The sequence below is a fragment of the Mixophyes fleayi genome, chromosome 3, assembly GCF_038048845.1.
Source record: "Mixophyes fleayi isolate aMixFle1 chromosome 3, aMixFle1.hap1, whole genome shotgun sequence".
Classification (NCBI taxonomy): Eukaryota; Metazoa; Chordata; class Amphibia; order Anura; family Limnodynastidae; genus Mixophyes; species Mixophyes fleayi.
In genome coordinates, this window is record NC_134404.1 from 127,043,061 (window position 1) to 127,065,260 (window position 22,200).

The following is a 22,200-nucleotide window of genomic DNA, read 5'->3' on the forward strand; positions in this document are numbered from 1 at the left end:
AAAAAGCTGTAATGATATAATTACTCCACAAATTATGTGGCTTGAACTTCTTTTCAGTTTGCTTGTTCACTCTCTCAGCATAATGGCTGCTATATAGAACTGACTGGGTTTATTTTTATAACACATAAGTATTTAGCTTTATTCCTACAGTGTGATTCTAGTTGGTCAGAGTTGCTTATTGCAACAAAGCAGCTGGTTAAAGGTAGCCTGGGTAAAGGTCTTCAGGTTCTTGTAGCTTTTATTACCACAGATGTTTAAGTGCATATACTTGGACCATTAATGTTACCTGTTGGAAAACAGAATTCCTTTATGGAACAATGAACAATGAGCAGGTTTGCAGCTGATGTCTCTTCAGTCCCGGTCCCACTTATTTTGCATTGTCAATTTACCACCAGCTGGTACATTCCACAACAAGGCCATCAGAAGGAATCCCAGAATTACCTGTTAGTACTCACATAAAATGCATTGTTAATGTATTTGACATCAAAGAGGTGCTGCTGTTTAGTTATGATCAGTTAAATATTTTCTTATGAGATGATTACCAAGAGTTGATTTTGTCTAATCTATTTATCTAAACGATTTACGGTGTATGTTCATTTATATATAATTATTCTACTAATGTTCTCTAGGTATGAACCAGTTAACCTAGTAATGTTAGCCTAGTAACCTTATAACATTACCAACTTTTTAAAAATTATGTCGCATAGGTGGTTTTAGACCAATAGGATGGTTTCAATTTATTTAATATATTAGAACATATTAACCAGGCAAAATAAACTGCAGTATTGATTTTAGAAATAAGGGGGTCCTATATCTTCCATGCTTTGGACAATATATTGCTGTGCAGCAAAACAAATTCAATTAAAAGTACTATTATAATTTTTTATTAAGCTCAAACCCATATTGTAATCTTACACTTGCAGTCTTGCTTTGTTCTAGCACATATAAATATGCTAAATTTGGATCTAAGATCTTAAGCTTGCCATAACTGATAGTCTTTTCACTATCTTAATGCATGATTTGCAGACCTCCCTGTTTTCTTTCCCCTTGAAATCTCTACAGGATAAAGAAAGTATATGAGCGCAGTCTGTAATATTGATGAGCAAACAGATTACTGACATTTTTTGGTAAATGTAATAAAAGTACACACATATTTTTAAAATAAAATACACTATATATTTGTGGGAACAATAATGGTCAGTCATGGCTTGTAGCTATACAGGATAACAGACTGTAGTAAGATATTTAGTACATTATTACAGAACTATTAATACAACATAGGTTTGAGGCAGTGGTCCTTTGAGACATTCAGCTTGTTGGTTCATGTCACCCACATGTTGACTTAGTCATAACTACAGTGCCAGACACGTAGAGATGTGTTGGTTAATCAAGCAGCGCACTCCATTGCTACATGGCACTGCAAAATATCTATATACAGGCCTTGTGGGCAGACACTTATCAAATGGTCCCTTGCAGGCACATGAGTCACTACACAATGTACAATAGAATATAATGCCATGAGATCAGGTTGTGTAATATATTGCTTTTCATTCTGTTATTAATAAAGGACTTTCACAAATATAGGATGTAAGCAATTTCAGGATCATGCTATTCTGATACTTCATAACTCCAAACATTTAAATGGCTAGAAATTGTACATACCCAATTTTGCCTTCTTCAATTACAGCACCATACCCAGCAGAATGGACACAGATTATTATACAGCATAGTTTATATCACAAAGTATTACAGATCACAATAAGCAGTTTTGATACAGTTATAATACATTTAAGATATAGACATAAATGGGAGCCAATGAAATAAAATATCTATATAAACCTATAAATATCTATAAATATGTAAACAAGGAATAACAGCGAAGGCTGATTTAAATACCAAATACAGACTGCACTTTCTGACATTCTACCTATCTACATTAAATATGTCAATCTCATTGCAAACATATGACTGCCAAATTCTGTCTATGTGAATTACGTAGCACAAGACAACATATAAATAGTTTTACACCAATACCTCCATTACAAGTTTTGAAAGGGAGTATCACTTATGAAACTGCAAACATATGTTTCGGTAATAAAAACTTAGACATGTACCGAATAGTATTATGTACAGCTAGAGATTTATAAAGCCCCAGAAATTCTGTTTGCGCTGATCACCTCAATATAAACATAAATCAACGTATTAATGAATTGTGGTGGATGTTATGAATGATGGTTTCTACTAACGAATATATAATTTTGCTACAATTTGTCGGTGTGAATTGGTGAATCACAATTCACCTCATTAGTTTTAAAAATTCAAGTGCTTTTGTGGAGCGGAGCCTGTGCAATCTTCCGCAAATAACATTGCTAATAATGTACACTTTCTACCCCTTTGCCTCATTGTAATAATGTTGCTCTGTAAAACTGGGTGCAGTCTGCACTGAGCAAGGAATGTCTGCACTTTGTAACATCCTCGCATCACTCAGGGCATATCCAGCCATCATGTCCCGCAAAGCTGAAAATAGATTCAGAAGTGCAAACTGAGGCACCTGGTGTCACCCAATAGAATTTAGAATTTCTCCTTTGTAGTTTTGTGCCTTGAAAATGATCTCTTAAATCAGTGATGGGCAAACTTTTTCAGGAGCTGTCCAAATAAAAAAGAAAAACTTTAGGCGGGCCAATATAATTTATTAAAAAACTCAAATATCGAAATATATAATACAAATTTTTTGAATGGGACGGGAGGGTGTTATATAGCAGTGTTACCTCTATAAGTGCAGCGATCGTACACACACAGCACTTATTTCAGCAGATTGCTGCAGATCCGTCTTTTTGGTGAGCCACTAACTAACAACACTGCAGCCAATCGAAATCCGCCTTAGTATATGGCCCAGCCCATCTCTTCTCACATGACTTTCAGCCATTAGTGGGCGGACAGGTGTTTGAGAGATTGACATATTAAGTGTCTTTTTAGGAAGGAGGATGAAGTGTAATGGAGGAAATAGCAGGGAAGGCATAAAAATGAAGGTTCTGACACACAGGGTCGGCCCTAATAATTTTATGCATATTGTAATGAAATTTTTTAAAATATTGGCGGGCCGGCTAGAACCTCTAAGTGGACCGGATCTGGCACGAGGGCCGTAGTTTGCCCATCACTGTCTTAAATGTTCAAGTAAACATTTATCAAGAGGGTTCTGTGGAAAATGTAAACATTTACAACCAAGCAAGTTTTTTTGCAGTTTCATCTTATTGAATGTAGTATCTACTTGTCACAGAATAATTATAAATCAATGTAATATTATACCTATCATAGTACATTTAATTTTTTTTTATATAATACACTTAGGGCCTGATTTAGAGCTGGACACAAGTCCTTCTGTTTAGCGCAAAAACACTTTGGTCAAAGATCTGTCTTAGTTTGCACTGTAACTGAGATGGATCTCCCTGTTGCACCTCTCTGCGCTTAGAGAGGTGGAACAAGGAAGGTAGTGGGCGAGCCTAGCGATGTACATGTTCATGCACTTTACATGCAATTTTGAGTTGAAAGCAACCACATATTGGTCTCTAGAAAACGTATTGTTGGCAGGTGCTTTCAGCTGATGCAAGACACCTCGATGTGTTAAAAAACAAAGTATTAAATAATTCAATTAAAAATAAAAGGCATGCACCCCCTCCTAAACAGCATAACCAAACCTTGTGCTGTTTGGGGGGGAGAAGAACAATTTATATCTTTTTTTTACATTTTTTTATTTTATTTAATTATCTGCTTTACAGGGTGCTGTGCGTGATACACTTGCACGCCGGCCCAGAAAGCAGATAAAGAGGTGTGTTTGTGCAATTTGCACAGTATTCTAAGTGGCACAGATCTAAAGACAGTGTAAATTGCATCCAACTCTAAATGAGGTCCTTGGTGTTATTGGTAATGCCACAACATATGAGGTATGCCTATTAAATAATGAGACAGTGATTCCACCTAGTAAACAAAGCAGTCAGAACTGGTTATTACTGCATACGTAGTAACCTTGAACCGCTCTGAACCTGCATGACAAGCTGCAACACTCTATGACGTTCAGTTGATTGTGAGTCGCAATTTAGTTTGGTTGTATTTTCTATAGAGTGCCGAAAAAATGTTGAGTTTAAAAGTTGAACAACGCGTCAATTTGAAATTTTTTGTAAAATTGCACAAAACACCAACAGAATGTTTTGAAATGCTTACTACGGCCTATGGGAATGACTGAACGGCACAAAAGATTTAGCGAAGGACGTGAGAATGTCGAATATGATGAACTCCCTGGACGACCTTGCACTTCAAGAAGCAAAGAAAATGTAGAAAAATCAGTCAAATTGTTCGAAAAAAACGCTGACTCAGTGTTCGAATGATAGCTGAATCCATGAACATTGACAAAGACACCCTATGGAAAAATTTGCGTGAGGATATTAACATGATGAAAGTTTGTGCAAAGATGGTCCCAAGGGTTCTCACACTAGAGCAAAAAGAGCGTAGCCAGGAATGTTGTGTTGACATTCTGCAGTAATTTGACATAGATCCAAACCTGTTTCACAAAGTAATCACTTGTGATGAGACCTGGATCTTCCAGTACGGTCCTGAAACCAAAAGACCGTCAATGAACTGGAAAACACCGTCAACACCAAGCATGAAAAAAGCTTGTCAAAGCAAGTCAAAATTCAAAGAATTGCTCATTGGTTTTTTTTCGATATGAAGGGTGTAATTTTGAAAGAATGGGTTCCAGAAGGCACAACATTTAATCAGCATTATTATATGTAAGTTTTGCAAAAGCTGAGGGAATGGGTCAGAAAGAAACGGCTGCAACTGCAGAAAAATGGTTTCTTTCTTCACCAGGACAATGCGCCAGCTCACACAGCACTTTCTGTGAAGCAGTTTTTGACCGACTAACACATTACTACACTTGAGCATCCTCCATATTCGCCCAATTTAGCACCTTGCGATTTCTATCTTTTCCCAAAAGATAAATCAGTGCTTAAAGGGACACATTTTGAGTCAGTTGATGCTGTAAAGAAGAAAACGGCAGATATGTTGAAACAAGTGACAGAAATTGATTTGCTCCATGTCTTCGACCATTGGAAAACAAGACTATAGCCATGTATTAGTGCAAATGGGGAGTATATTGAAGGGGACAAACATTAAATTCGTAATACCAATAAATAAAGGTGAGTTATTTAATCAGTCTCGTTATTTAATAGACATACCTCGTATTAGATTAGTCTCCAGGTGCCAAGACTTCAAATGTGACCTCAAAACTCGACTCTTCATTCAAGTCTATCAGTCCTCCTCCTCACCTTTCTGCCTTTGTTATTCTCTCTATTCCCCACTCAGTGTCACCTTATTAGCATCTCCCTCTTCCCTCTAGGATGTAAGATCTCATGGACAGGACCCTCATTCCTTGTGTTTTCCTTCCTACTACTGCACCTGTAGGCCTGTCTCCCCAGCTCTGTGTCTTGCGCCCATGCTCCTGGCCACAGACCTACTTCACGTGGATGTTGCTTTTCATTTCTGGGGGAATATCTATCATATACCACATTTTAAACACAATCATTTTCATTCCTTATCGCAAAGATAAGGAATGAAATATTGTGACTATTTAGTAAAATTATTTACTAAGAACAGTAGTCACAATAAACTGCTGTTCCTGCAAACTGCCCCACTTACCTTTTTCTTGGTGTCTTCTCTCCCGATGACATTTCCGATGCATGCGCCGTCCGAAAACCTTGGGCATGTGCACATACACATCTGAGGAGGCGATGCAGCATGTGAGAGGGAGGGATCATACGATCTATCTACACATGTGCAGTTCAGCTCTGCTTTCTGGAGCAGAGCTGAAAAGTACCAAAAATGATAGTAGATGCCAGCCTGAGCTGGTGTACATTTAGGAGAACAAGTTCCAAAAATGAAAGATTTTCATAACTTGTTAAATTGCATAAAAAAAATAGCAGTCCCCATAGACAAGTATGGGGACTGCTTTTGCATTCGAAGAAAAGCAGCAGATATCTTTGATCTTAAACATGGGGTTAGCCCCCAGATTTTTAAGTAAAAAGTGATTGATAAATAGGCCCCTTGATCACTGTCTTATCAGTAGCTAGATCTGCAATTGTGCGTTCTCTGTTTATTCTCTGCTAATTCATTGTTGACTGGTGATTGTATAATTTTGCATTGTGTAATTATATATTATTTGTAGCTGTATTTGCATTGTGTAATACATTTAAATATGTGCTCTGTTCACCCCTATGTACGGCGCTGCGGACCATTTCTGGCACCTTATAAATGAGATTAAGACATTATTTATTTTTTATTTGTCCATTTATTTTTATAAATATCAGCCACATTTCTGTGGATAGCTGATTGTGCTTAGAATCACAATTCTACCTGCAGCACTGAACGCACATTCAGATAACACACTGCAAAATGAGCAGGAAAGCTTCTGGCACCAAATTTTGCTCATTCTCGCCACTGGTTCAGTTTCTTCTGCCAATGTTCCAGTGGCTTATAATCTGGTGGAGGTACAAAAGAACAATTCAAGTTATTTTCCATCATTTTTTGCCCATAAGATGCAGAAATGGTTGCCTTTTGTCTTTACTTACCCAATAGCATAGTGAGTAAAGAGCGTTAACATGCCCTTACTGCACTGCGTCTATGTTTGCAGAGCAGATCTGGCTGAATACGTTGTAAGTAAATTTCCTTTCTGCACTACTTTAATACAATTATATAATTCCCTGCATAGCTTTGCCCTTTGATTGGTTCAAACGCCCTTTTCTTTGTATTCAGCAGTGTCTCACTTGCTACAGTATTTATCCAAATTTTAGGTAACAATAAGTAAAGTAAAACAAAAAATGCAAATATAGATGGTGCTCATATCATTTTACTTCATAACCCATTGTCCCTTCCCCATAGGACCAATTGTGTGTCTCTTTTTGTGTTTCAGTGCTGTAGTCATCAAACTCATTCATTATTACAACTCCGATGTGTAGAATCATTTTTACATATAAGTAAATCATGTTACTCAATTTGAATAAATCTTATAATGCATAAATTCCCTTCCACTGATATCAACAATAATAGTTGTTCACAATAGGGTAACACTGTAATGCTGCTTATGTTCTGTTACAGAGTGAAAACCTTGTCTGCGAATTTACACAGATCCTATGCTAATATGCCACTGCACAATAGATTACTGGGGTAGAAATGCCTGCTCAATGGTTAGCAGTAGTAAAGAAGAAATGGTGGAAAATGTCACAGGTGAAAGCAGAGGAGAGGCAGCACCATAGATGTCGCAAGTGGTGCAATGGTAATGAGGTCCACCGGTGGGGGCAACTGGTGATACTTCTCCATCCACTCTGCTAGCCCCATTCTGCTCTTCTGAGTTTGCACAGAGTTATCTTTAATTGAGTGTAATATATTGAGCTATTAGTAGGAAAAAGAAAATACTGTTATGAGGTGTGATGACCTGAGTAGCCTATAGTGATGGACACTGCTAAATTAAATTTTATTTTTGCAACAAATGGCTAAACCAAGCACATTGCAATGTCCAGGTTTTCTATTTAAATAACAAAGGCATTGTATTTATAAAGAGAAAAAAAGTATCCACCATGCCAGACAATCACTCGCCCTGTATGTTATATATAATATGTAATAAATTCTAAAATTGCAACAATTACTTGGGTGGTGCTCCCCTACCATGTATAGCTCATAGAAATTGACAAAAAGAAAAGAAAGAAAGCATGGAATGTAACTTTTCACTGTTCAGTTTTGTTTTTAAATATTTCGCTAAGGTGGCTCATTGGCCATTTAGGGAACATTTTAATATATATCTAATAAAGTATTTTATTTTAAAATATTACTCTATCACTCAAAGAGTGCCCCTAGTTACATTCCATGCTTTCTTTCTTTTCCTTTTGCCAATTTCTATGAGCATTGTATTTATGAAAACTGCACTGAATCCTGTCACCCTGCCACACTGAAACGCTGTAGCTGTCAAAACCTTAATTTTCTCCATAAAATACATTTATTAGGATGTTAGGAATGTCTGCTGTACATAAAATAAATGTTTACAGTTGCTTCTGATTGCAAATGCATGTTCTAGCATCAGGGCTGGATTAACCTGAGGTCTAAATTGTCTAGAGCCCAGGGACCTCGGGCATCTGGGGGGCCTTGAAACTACTTTTTTTTCTTTCTTTATAGCTGTAGCGCGGCCGACAGAATTATTCATCAGACCGGGGGTTTCCCTGCCCGCGGCTCCGACTGTCAGCTGGTCAAGGAGGGCAGGTAGCTCACAGCAAATGTTATGCTGTTAGTTACCTATTGTCACTGTAGTGCTTCTGCTGCGCTCAGTAATTTCCTTACTGAGGAAATCTCGTGAGAGCGAGACTATGAGTCATAGCCCCACTCTCACAAGATCTCCTCAGTAAGGAGATTACTGAGCACCGCGGAAGCACTACAGATAGTGACAGAAGAAAGCCTGCAGCCTGCAGATAGGACGGATCAGGAATAGAAGGTAAGCGGGTTGGTCATGTGGAGGCTCACAGTTGGCTCACAGTGTCCCTAGCCCCGGGGCCTCCATTCCCTTAATCCAGCCCTGTCTAGCATGCATACACAGCCGTCAACACTAGTAATTGGCACTTATACCAAACCTATAGCTGGTGCAAGTGATATGACTAAAAATCATGTACCTTAAAGATGCCCACAACTTGAATCAGATGCTGCTGCATGCTCGAACTTGGCACGCCTTTACTGTACATTGACTACATGCATACGCCCAGTCCCCTACCCGTTCCTCTAGTAGTGGTCCTTTGTGTTCAAGATGAATTGGCTGCATTCACTGGTATATGCTCCAGTTCTGGCCATGCGCAGTGCGATTTACAGACAATACAGCACATATCGGCATTTACGCTCCTTAGTGAATGAGGCCCTACATGGAGATCTATGTTAGCTGCATCACACTAAAATAGCTATTTTTTCCAGAGGAAAAGTATTAGCCATTCAGTACAATGTCTCAACAGGGAAGTTTTCAAAATCAAAGTGCTGACATTTTTCAGTTAAACATGTGTGACATTCAAAAACGTCCACGTGCCGCAGTCCTTACCATGTTTATATGACAACTGCAGAGAGAGTACGACTTGTATTCCCACAAAAGCCATAGATTGTCTTACCCTGAACTGCTTCACATAGAGTTGATTCCCGGTCCTATCAAACTGCATTATTTATCTCCCTAGCAAAATGTGGGAGAACATCGCTGTGCAGTAAAAGCTTGTGCTGGGCTGGGGTAAAGGTTATGAGCTCAATATGGGAAGTAACAGCGAAGAGAATATATGTCAAATAGAAAAAAGTTTAATATTTTACATAATTTGTGCTCCTGGCAACAGTTCTGACCCAGAGAGGAAGGAGATGGTCATATGAACACCATGGCTTGCCCAAACAGATAAAGAAATTGTTGCAGGCAGATATGAAACCCCTTGTGGCTTCCCCCATCATGACCTATGTTTGCAGAAGTGTTGTACATGTAAATAAACTGAATGATGTGTTTAGCCCAAAACAAGTGTAGTCAGAAAGGTTGTGTTTAACCCAAAGCAAAAGCAAATCACTGAATTACTTGTCAAGAGGCTAGTCATGGTGAGGGCAGATAGCAATACCATAGAGACAAGAGCTAGTAAATACTTTTATGAGTGGAGGATTTAAGGTCTATTTTTCTTTGTTGCTAATGATTATATTGGGCTTGTGACTGGGTAAAAAACAGAAATATTAATTACTAGGGTGTAATCTACAGCAGCAATAGATTTATATTTTATCTATAAAGATGTGGTAGAGACATTTAATGGAATCAATGCATGGATGTATTTATGCAGACGAATCCAAAGACTTAATTGTAATACAGAGAGGGGATACATGATAAATACATATGAGAAACAGTGTATTTTGTAACTGTAATCCGAAACAGACACAACCCAAGTGAGCTATAGTATTGGTAGGTACATTTGTAGTCAGGACAGCAGGTCAGGCTGCTAGAATCATAGTTTGGATCAATAAAAGGTCATATGCTGGAAAATCATACAGAATGGATACAACTCTCTAAACCTGGCCACAAACAAGCTCATCCTGCTGTTTGGCCCAAGTGCACAGTGGGTGCCAAATTAGACAAGATATGGCTGTTTGACATTTGGGCTGAACATCCAGACCACATCCAGCTTACACTTTATGCTGACGACATTCAACTTTATATCTCCTCTCCTGATCTTTCCTCCACCCTCCTCGCTCAGGTATCCAACTGCCTCTCCGCCATCTCCTCCTGGATGTCCGAGCGCTTTCTCAAAATCAATATCTCTAAAACTGAACTCATTGTCTTTCCTCCGCCCAGACTCCCATCCCACGATGACCTCTCTATTGTCGTCAACAACACCACCATCTCCTCTGTCACCCAACTTCACTGCCTGGGTGTCACCCTCGACTCCTCTCTCTCTTTTGCCCCCCACATTCATTCCCTTGCCCAAGCCTGTCCCTTCCAACTACGCAACATCGTCCGCATCCGTCCTTTTCTCTCTCAGGATGCCACCAAAACTATCATCCACGCACTCATCATCTCCCGTCTTGATTATTGTAACCTCCTCTTCACTGGCCTCTCCCACTCCCGTCTCTCCCCCCTCCGCTCTATAATCAATGCGACCGCAAGACTCATCTTCCTCTCACGCCGCTCCTCCTCTGCCTCCCCTCTCTGCCTTGCCTTACACTGGCTCCCCTTCCCCTACAGAATCCCTTTCAAACTCCTCACCACCACTTACAAGGCTCTCTCCAACTCTACTGCCCCTTATATCTCTAACCTCCTCTCCATTCACACTCCTGCCCGCTCCCTGTGCTCGGCCAACGACCGCCGCCTCTCCTCCACCCTTATCACCTCTTCCCACTCCAGAATCCAAGACTTTTCCCGTGCAGCCCCCCTCCTTTGGAGCGACCTCCCTCGTTCCATCCGTCTCTCTCCTACTCTGTGCTCCTTCAAACGTGCACTCAAAACTCACCTCTTCCTCAAAGCCTACCAACCATCTACTTAACCCCCATCTCCTCCCTTTAGCTCGTCCTCCCTTCTCTCCTCTTGCCTCAACTGGCTCCTCTTGTGCCTGGTCTGTTTACCCTCCCTTAGGATGTAAGCTTGTATGAGCAGGGCCCCCTCCCCTCCTGTCTCCATACCTGTTCTTCCACTCCGTCTTTACTGCATATGACTAGCCGGAGTTTCTGAAGTATTGGTACTTTTTGTTCATTGTTCTGTATGGTTTCACCCTGTATAGTCTACTGTTAGTACTGTCTGCGGCGCTGCGGATACCTTGTGGCGCCTAACAAATAAATGATAATAATAATAATAATAATACACTGCGGCCTGTTAGTGCAGATGGAAGATGCCTGCACACACAGACTTATAGGAGGCATCTTCTGATAACTGGCAGCATTGATGGGAGGGTCAAAAGGCAAAAAATTAAGGCAAGTTACTGTTTAAGAAACATGCATGAAAGGTCATTTTTATAGTAAGTGTAATCTTCTTCATTGTAACTTGACTTTATGCAAAAGTAGCTGGTTAGTCCATCTGAATTTAGTGTGATAACAGTTATCACACTAAATCCTCTAAACCCAAAGAGTTAGTTTTCTGCACGGACTTGCTATTACCATCCAATCTATTATTGTATGGTGCTGTTGATGTTTTCCTACCATGTCATACAAGCAGGATTATCCAAATTCACAATTCATTAATAACATTGCATTGTAGTTTAGTGGTTGTAATAAAGCACTTTCTTTCTAATACCTTTCTTCTTTCCCCAGATTAGGGAAGTGTTATATGATATGGATTAATATCATCTTCCTAGGTTAATGCACAAATAAACACATACTGAAGCAATGCACAGTGCTCACAATGCTCACAGTGCAGTAATACACACCCATAGTATAGAAATACTAATATAGGACCTTCATCACCTGGAGCATTTTCTGCAGGGAAATTTACATTTCTTCTTCCTGCAGCAAGCTCTTGTTCCGTGTTCTCCAGGAGATGCATAATTGGCGAGGGTGATAGTCACACGGGGAGAGAGAAAATAGGCATCTATGGTAACACAACCTAACATCCTTCTACTGCCACAGGGGGTAGTTGTTATCCAGACACCTGTTTGGAGTCTAAACTTAATTATTATATATTAGGAAAAGATATACCTTGAAATGTTAAATATTTCCATGGTCCTAACCCCTGGCAACATTTCTGACAATAGAGATGATAAGAAACGTGTTCTATCTATCTATCTATCTATCTATCTATCTATCTATCTATCTATCTATCTATCTATCTATCTAATAAATCAGTTTATAATGTGATCTAATGATAAGCATAACAGATTTTAAAAATAGAGGTCAGGGCAATGATGTGACATTGAACAATAAGACAGGATTATACAGTGGCTTAGGGTTTTATAGTATATATTCTATATAGTAGGAGGCATCAAGGTGATATCGTTGCACCCCTGCAGTTGAAGATTAGTAGAGGTAAATCAACAGTTATTTTCTAATACTGTTTTTTGTTCTTTACAGTACAGGATGTGACATAGTCCAAATCAGTGATTGAAGTGGAAATTTAAAGGTGGTGGTAAAGAAAATGTAAGTGAATGGAATTTGATAGTTTTACAGTGAAAGCAGTAGAAGTAGCGGTAGGACATACAACCATATAACAGCCCACTTTGACCACTGGGACAAATATTAAATTACTTGCTAATGATATATTCTGCTGCCTTCATCTCCCAAAACAAATATAGTTATGTTTTTTGTTACATTTTCTTTTTTCTTTGGTAAGCCTTTAAAAAATCCAAAAGATGTTTTAAATAACCATAAACAAGTGTTTTTGGATAATATTTTGGAAGTTTATTCTGGTCACCAACCAAATAAAGTTTGAACTAGGGTAGTTTAAAGCTATTTAGCTATAAATATGCACAATGTAAATGATGGATGTTGTGAAACTTCTTTGTTTTTTCAGGGAAGTCAGAAGAGGGCACAGGTATGTGGTTGCATATGTCAGGGGAGGGCACAGGTATGTGGTTGCATATGTCAGGGGAGGGCACAGGTATGTGGTTGCATATGTCAGGGGAGGGCACAGGTATGTGGTTGCATATGTCAGGGGAGGGCACAGGTATGTGGTTGCATATGTCAGGGGAGGGCACAGATATGTGGTTGCAAATGTCAGGGGAGGGCACAGGTATGTGGTTGCATATGTCAGGGGAGGGCACAGGTATGTGGTTGCATATGTCAGGGGAGGGCACGGGTATGTGGTTGCATATGTCAGGGGAGGGCACAGGTATGTGGTTGCATATGTCAGGGGAGGGCACAGGTATGTGGTTGCATATGTCAGGGGAGGGCACAGGTATGTGGTTGCATATGTCAGGGGAGGGCACAGGTATGTGGTTGCATATGTCAGGGGAGGGCACGGGTATGTGGTTGCATATGTCAGGGGAGGGCACAGGTATGTGGTTGCATATGTCAGGGGAGGGCACAGGTATGTGGTTGCATATGTCAGGGGAGGGCACAGATGCGTGAGTGTGCAAGTCAGGTTGTACTGTAGCACCTGGACAAACTTCAGTAAAATCCCTACCAGTGTCTACAGTAACCAAAGACCTTCGCACTTTAGTACAGACTATCCCCCACTAATCAGAATGACCCAAGGCTACACAGGAACCAGGACCAGTGCCGGATTAACCCAAGGTCTAACTGGGCTACAGCCCAGGGGCCTCGGGCATCCAGGGGGCCCTTCAAAGTCCTCAGCAGCATTATTGATCGGTCCGGGGGCGGGGGCGCCCCCAGCCCGATCAATGCTGCTGAGCACAGTCAGTCCAGTCCTCCGTCCCCGGCGCTCAGTAATCTGCTTACTGAGGAGATCTCGCGAGTGAACTCTGGCGAGATCTCCTCAGTAAGGAGCTTACAGCGCGCCGGGGACGGAGGACTACAGTGACAGGTAAGCACTTGGGGGGGGGACCTCATGGGGTACGGGGGGGGCGGCGGGTGGCTCACATTGGGGGCCTCACGGGGGAATGTAGGCGCCCTTAGCCCAGGGGCCTCCATTCCCTTAATCCGGCCCTGACCAGGACACTACCACCAGAAGCAATATGCTTTCACTAGCAGAGATAAAGTATTAGGACAGGCCCTAAATAGTGCAGGCAACCAATCAGGATAATGCAGGTAACACACCTGCAACTCAGCTCAGCCTAATAGAAAATAGAAACCTCTAATATACAGGGAAATACAGAGACCCTGACATTTCACCCAAAATCCTCTCAAACTATTCCGCTCAAACTAATTGAAAGCAGCAGCTCTCACACACAAGGGAAACAACAACCGAAACAGATAACAGAAGCTGAATTCTAACACTGTCTGAATAGGGCTCATCCAAGAGTCGGTGGAGCTGTGTTCATCAAGCTCATGCAACTCAGAACAAAGGTACCAGGGGCTCAGGGAAGGGCCTGTGTGTCTGATCCCTAGAAGACTAACTGGCTTATTAACTGCATTGCTTCATATAGTCCAATGATCTGTGTCTAAATGGATGCTGATCACAGCTGAGGGGTCCTGTACACAGCAGAAGTGTTATGCAGTGAGGATCAGGAGGAGGAGGCCCATGAGGTGGGAGCTCAGAAGGAGGAGAACCCAGTGGAGGAAAGACCTGAGGAGCCAATGAAAGAGAAGTGGCTGGTCCATTGAGGTAGAAGCCAGATGAAGATAAGTAAATAAAGCATCTTATTATAAAGAAAAAGTATATTTGTTTTAGCAGGCATAGCTCCTTAGATGACTCAGTGTTGGCCAAGCAAAATGATTGTGTACATGTAGCTTTAGAGCATGTATAGGTCCTGAAATCAATTTAAATTAATTATTGCGTTCTTAATAGTGAACCTTGTAGCAAATGTAATACATAGAGCTTTAAAAAAAACTTATGCAAATAATTATGATAATTAATCTTTTTTAAAAAAATACATGGTTTATCCCCAATTAGGATTTATTTTTGTTTTAATTTTTGTATTTACTATTGTTTAACTCTCTTTGTTTAACACAGTATGCAATTAAAGGCTTTGTTCAAATGATGTGAATGCATATTATGGAAGAGTATAATTAATATGAAGTATTGATGGGGCAGTGACAGTACACAATGCATATAATAAGGTAATAATAGTCACAGTCAAGATGTGTTTATTAGAAATGGGGCACTGGCAGAACATTCTCAATGCATAATACATAGACAATCAATAAACACATAATAAGGTAAAAATTCATGATACAAATTAATAAAATTGCTAATGAGGCTGTGGCCATACACAAGGCATATGCACTGTTAATGTTGCACTTCTGTATTAGTGAGAATGTGATTTAAAGAGTAATTTTACATTGTGAATAGTGTTAATTGAGAAATGCAGCATAAGCTTGCACTACATTCCCAAATGGGCATCCTGTATTCTGATGCACCTATAATTTATGTGTTGATTTGACTATAAGTGTACCTAATGTACACCTAACTAAAACCTGTAGCATATAGCAGGTGGCAGGCCTGAACACATACTGAGATGCAGACAAGTAAATATATATGTAAATGCATATTTTTAGCATCTGTCTTTTTTTAACATAATTTCTGACTCATATACTCGTATGTCCAGCTTAACATCAGGCCCTTGGAATTTGTACATGTGTCCAATTAGTATTCCATATGTTGTTCACATGTGGTTCCTATGCACTTAATGTGTTTGTATGATCATTCTCTCAGAACACACTTTGGTTTACTCCCTTGATATGCAAAGCTTCTCCTGGATATGAAGTACACATGTGCAAAGCCAGGTCAAAGCACTGCTTAATTTAACATTGGGGGTAAATGTGTCAAGCTGAGATTTTGAATTTCCAGTGTTTTTCTTAGGCGAGTGTAAAATTGACGATTTATTAACTGATGATTTGATGTAAAATCGTCAGAGAATTGCTTCTTTCAAAATCACCAGTTTCAAAATCTTTACAAATCGCCGTCCCGATTTTTCCCCACTCTAGCTATACAAGTCTCCTAATGTATGAAGCTGCAATTTTGCAAACTCGCCCGACTTTGAATTAAAAATTACCGGATACAACATGTTGCTTTCTATAGGCGAGATTGGCAAACACATCACTGTTACACTGCAGGGCAATGTTAACATGAGACACAATGGAAGTTTCAATAAACCATCTGTTATGTTGTAGAGGGTCAAAAATGACTATGAATTTTCTTATGGGGACAATTTATTTTATGAATTAGATGTAAGTGTTATTTTGTTTTTTTATTGATTTCAGTGGTTTACTATTTTATCTATATCATATCTTTGATTTTATGATATGGCAACACTTAATATTTCATGATGGGGACACCATTTAAAGTACAGACTTGTGGCATATAAGCACGTGTAGTGTCACATGTCTGTACTTTAAATGGTGAAATGAAATTTTTAGTATTGCCATATCACATAAATATAAATATTGCCGCACTTGTGATGAAATAGTACGCCGATGTAATAAAAAAAAACAAAAACAAAAAACCCCCACTTACATTTAATCTATAATTATATCATTACATTTGGGCCACTAATTTATTCTTAAAATAAATGGTCCTCCGTAAGAAAATTCATAATCATTTTGCCCCTGTACAACATAAAAGATGGTTTAATGAAACTTTCATTGTGTCTCCTGTTATATTAACATTGTCCTGCAGTGTAACAGTGATGTGTTTGACAATCTCGCCTATAGAAAGCAGCGTGTTCTATCTGGAAATTTTGAATTCAAATTCGGGCGAGTTTGTGTTTAATCTCTGGCGAGTTTGACTGTAACATGGGAGAGATAGGTGTTTTAAAATCGACACAAGTCGCCAGCGATTGTATCTAGGAAAGTCATAATCGCTGGTTAATACATATGACAATTTTGCACTTCAAATCGCTGGTTATCTCTCATGATTTTTGGCGCTTTTAAATTGCTGAAAAAAAATCACAGCTTGATACATTAACCTTTTGGACATAAATTATAATTAAAGAAGTTGCACATATACCTTCGATAAATGCTGCCTCTCAAACAAACAATGCAGACGTGGAAGTTGCTCAATCAATTTATAGGTTTATAGCAGGTGCTTGAAAGGGTGGTGTTATCCTGAAATAAACAAATACAGAGAAAATACCCCTGTATTGTTTGTTGGAGAGGCATGTTGGTATCAGTAGCTAATGAGGAGTGCTGGTGCTGTATTGTCAATTGGAGGCTTTTGAGGTACCTATTAAGTAAGTTAGCTCTGAATTTAAGAACACATATATGTAGTGCTCAATATAGGGACTCTCACTGTTTAAAGTGAAGACCACCCTATTATCAGAAGCGCCAGGGAGTGGCAGGTGGTTTCCATATCTGCAAAGGTGTGCAACCGAGACTTTTGCATTTTTATGTACAAATAGAAATGGCATCTCCTTTGCTGGTTATAGCAGTGTGCTGGTGGCTTCTCTGTATTTGTTCCTTTCAGGATAACCCCACCCTTTCAAGCACCTGCTATGAACCTATAAATTGATTGAGCAACTTCCACTTCTGTAAGGTATGAGGTGAACCAACCAAGGACGGAGCCAGAGAGGCCAAGAGAAAGATGAGTCTGCAACAGGATGGGGTGGTTCATGGAGTTGAAAGCTGTGGAGAAGTCCAGGAGGATGAGCAGGGAGAAGTGGCCTCTAGATTTAGCCTAGAAGAGGTCTTTAGCAGTTTTGACCAGGGTGAATTCATTGCAGTGGAAGGGGCGGAAGTCAGACTGGAGAGGGTCAAGGAGGAATTTATCTGAGAAGTGTGAGATGTGGCAGTTTCAGACAACACGCTCAAGTATTTTAGAGGCATAGTGGAGAAGTGAAATTGGGCTGCAGTTCGTGACGGTGGTAATCGTGTTAACGGGGACGAGAACCCCGACACGATTTACATCTCCACTAAAATGATGATTCTTGAAAAAGAAGAAGCCAATTTAAGCAGCTTCACTCATCGCTAATCCCTGCTAATATCAATTATTTTGTAATTATTCAGTTGCAACCAAGTTGTAAATATCACTGTAATTATACTTGTTTCCTGTTTTCTGCTTCAAATACTATTAATACAATATGTTTCTTTGTAGCAGCACATAAACCACCAAAGAGCAACGTTTTTCAAAATTTACAATTATTTATTGTCTATTATACGTGTATTAAATTTAATGCGATTTAAAATCATTAATAAACATCACTTGCCAGACAAGTATGTCAACTGCTGACTTCCTTTTGACCCTAGCTCTTCCAGTGAGTACATAGCGGTACAATTTATTTAATTAAAAGCTTATGCATCGAGAGTGCTGATAATCTAACCTTAGAGTTATACCGTGAAGCAACAACATAATGTAATTTGTCTTACAATTATGACCTGTGTGGTTTCTATAACAGGCATTTTTTTCTCAGCTAGATCTCTAGCTCTTGGGTATGAAAATGCTGTAAGCAAAGTTCAAGTACTAGAGTACACTGATCTAACAAAAAGTCAAACAATCTGTTTATACTTGGATCACCATAGTAAATACTCGGAAGTGCAATGTGTTAATTTCCTCTGGGAAAAGAGAATGTGTGTTTTTTGAAGCTGGGTCATGAAGCCATTGAGTCCATAAGCTTTACATCACCCTGAGAACCTCACTAAGGAAACTTGCAAATAATGAGTTGTCCAAATCATTATCTGCTGGCATGAGGCAAGTGCAGCTTTTATCCAAATAGCTTGTTTTTAAAAAGCAATTAATTCTCGGCAGTGTAGGGCACTGGCTATAATTACTAAGACCAAAGCATTATCTTGTCATCTTGCAGCAGTCAGGACTAAAGTGCAGAAGGACAGTAACTGTTTTCTTTACAGTTTTTCAAACTCAGAAACTTAAAGTGTACCTGTCCCCTTCACAGATTGAAGGCATCCACTTTGTCCCCTCAGCTAGATTGCAGGTTATCACTTTACTAGGAATCAGATACATGACTGAGGAACTGAAAGGAAGGAGAGAAAGCGTTCTGATGCTGGAGGCATTATTATTCTCTATACCAGTAGAACAACTATAATAGATTCTATAGACCCATTTTTTATTATAAAATAAATTTTGTTTCAACTTTATGTAAACTTAATAAAATGCTATAATATTCCTATAGTATGGTAAAGACTTTGCCACTAAATATAGAGTAATAAAATCAATGTGATAAAGAATTAGTGTGTACAGATTAATAAAGCAGGAAATGAAAGATCCCATGTGGGGGCAGCACGGTGGCTTAGTGGTTAGCCTCGCAGCACTGGGGTCATAAGTTAGATTTTTTATGTGTGTGGAGTTTGTATGTTCTTCCCGTGTTTGCGTAGGTTTCCCTTCCCCCAGGTGCTCCGGCTTCCTCCCACGCTCCAAAAATATAATGGTAGGTTAATTGGCTGCTATCAAATTGACCCTAGTCTCTCTCTGTCTGTGTGTGTGTTAGGGAATTTAGACTGTAAGCTCCAATTTGGCAGGGAACAATGTGAGTTCTCTATACAGCGCTGTAGAATTAGTGGCACTAAATAACTGATGATGATGAGGAAGATGTTCTCAATATTTACAAATATGGATATCCTGGATTTGAATTGATCTTTTTCGATTTGAAATGTGTTGTGCTTTTGCTACTCTATTTGACTGGGCATTTGGGAGGCTTGCAGGCAATAGGATAAATGTTGTTCCAGCCCTGGTGCCTCCTTTTTTTTGGGTACTCACTAATTATTGCAAATAGGTCTTATATAGAAGGACACTATCTGCTCATATGAAGCAAAAAGGGACTAAATATGATCCTGACATAGCATGCCTGGTTGAAACACATCTCGTGGGTAGTAAAGTTTTAGCACTCAAGATACCTTGGTTGGGATGGTCATATCACGTAATGCACTCATCAAATTTGAAAGGTTTATCAGTCTTAATAAAAAAACAATTGAAATTTGTAATCAAACAGACCCAAATAGACCCAAGTGAATGATAACTATTATTTTTATGCACAGGTTAATTCCACTCCTCTTAAAATGTTGCCAATTTATATATCTCTCCCTGTAATTAAATCCTTAAGAGAAGTGCCTCTTTTATAGCACTATCACCAGATTGTCTGTGACTTGCATGGAAAACTTTAACAATGTTATGGATGCTAAATTAGACATATGAAAATAATCTTTAATACCTATTGGTACAGAATTTCCCATGTTTGCCATAGATTAGATGGGTTAGCTGATGTCTGGAGAATTAAATTCCCATTGGAGAAACAATTTTCTTGCCTCTCTATTACACATCATACGTTATCAAGATCTGATTTGGCCCTTGTCACCCGTAGACAAATTCTCCTTGTTAAAAAAGTGGAAAATCTAGCTAGAGTGATATTTGACTACTCACCATATGCAATAAGGGGTAGATTCAGGGCCGGATCAACCCAAAGTCTAACTGGGCTACAGCCCAAGGGCCTCGGGCATCCAGGGGGCCCTTGATGGTGCTTAGCGGCATTAATGATCGTTGCGGGGGCAGAGGCGCCCCCGGCCCGATTAATGCTGCTGAGCACTGTCACTGTAGTCCTTCAGCAGCGCTTCAGTAATCTCCTTACTGAGGAGATCTCGTGAGTATCACTCTCACGAGATCTCCTCAGTAAGGAGCATACAGCGCGCCGCGGAAGGACTACAGTGACAGGACAACAGAAAGAGGTAAGCGCTTGGGGTGGGGGGCCGCGGGCGGCTCACATGCGGTGCCTCATGGGGGAATGGAGGCCCCCTTAACCCAGGGGCCTCAATTCCTTTAATCCGGACCTGGGTAGATGTACTAAAGCTTCTCTCACAGGAAAGGTGGAGTTGTTGCTCATGGAAACCAATCAGATTCTAGCTATCATTTTCTAGAGTGTACTAGATAAATGATAGCTAGAATGTGGTTGCCCGTTTTAGAAGCTTTAGTAAATGTACCCCTAACTCTCAATTTAGCACTTCATAGCAATGCCAAATTTTAAAAACTTAATACGTTTTGACTAACCTTGATGGGGCAGGGGTGTGAAATAATGGCAATGTGGGAAGGATACTTTAGTTCATTGTCAAAACACATACACTGACACCATCCGTTTTGTGGAACTCTTTTAAAGCATTCCTTACGGGCACCTTAATTTACGAGAGTGGCTGACCTCAAAAAATTCTACAATATTTTTTTTGTTAAATAGAACAATTGTGCTGCGTTCTCGAGAGTCCATACCTTTTCTAGCACAATGCAGAGGCAATGACCTAATGGTTGCATTCCCAGAAGACATAGGCTGATTACCTCTTTTTCCAAGCATGCACAATATGCCTGGAACAAGAATGTTAGGCTCATGGCTTAATTAGGACTAATCCTGTCATATTAAATGACCAGGGCACCAAGCAGTTTTTGAGCAATAGAAGTTGTCTAAAATTATTTTAAACATTTATATAGTATTTAGATCAGTAACGAATGGTTTATATGAGGCAAAAAAATATTCCCTTAGAGTGAATGAAATACCTTGATTACCCCTATTGCCCTTGAAGAATAGCATACAACAGTCGCCTCTTTTCCAATAATAAATCACCATTTTTAGATGAGATTACAATTGAAATATATAAGAAATTTTTTTTTTTTAACTATCCATAAACACTTCAATCATTTTGACACAGTAACCGTTGAGAAAACATTAACTTCCTCCAAGTCTGAAGCATTCATCATCTTTAAAGCCTCCTAAAGCCTGGAAAAGACTTACTGTATTTTTGTGTAGAAACGCCACATCACAGTAAACGCCGCAGTCAAAGAAACAACCCCCACAAAACCCCAAACCCAATAGAAACACTGCACCCAGTGGAAACGCTGCACCCTTTGCTGTAGAGCCACAAATTAAACTTGATCATCTGAGCAATATTCATATTCTTTTTTATTGAAAATAAACATGAAAATACATACTGAACATATTTTTATGTATTCACTGCTATTTGATGGCAAGAGTGCAGTTGAAGAATTCACTGCTATTTGCAGGAATGAGAGCAGCTATTAAACTAAACAACTCAGCAATATTCATTTATGGCAGATTGAATGTAAACATGAAACCAGAACATCCTTGTACCCTATAATATGCAGAATACACTGCTGGTCATAACAATGTTCCCTCC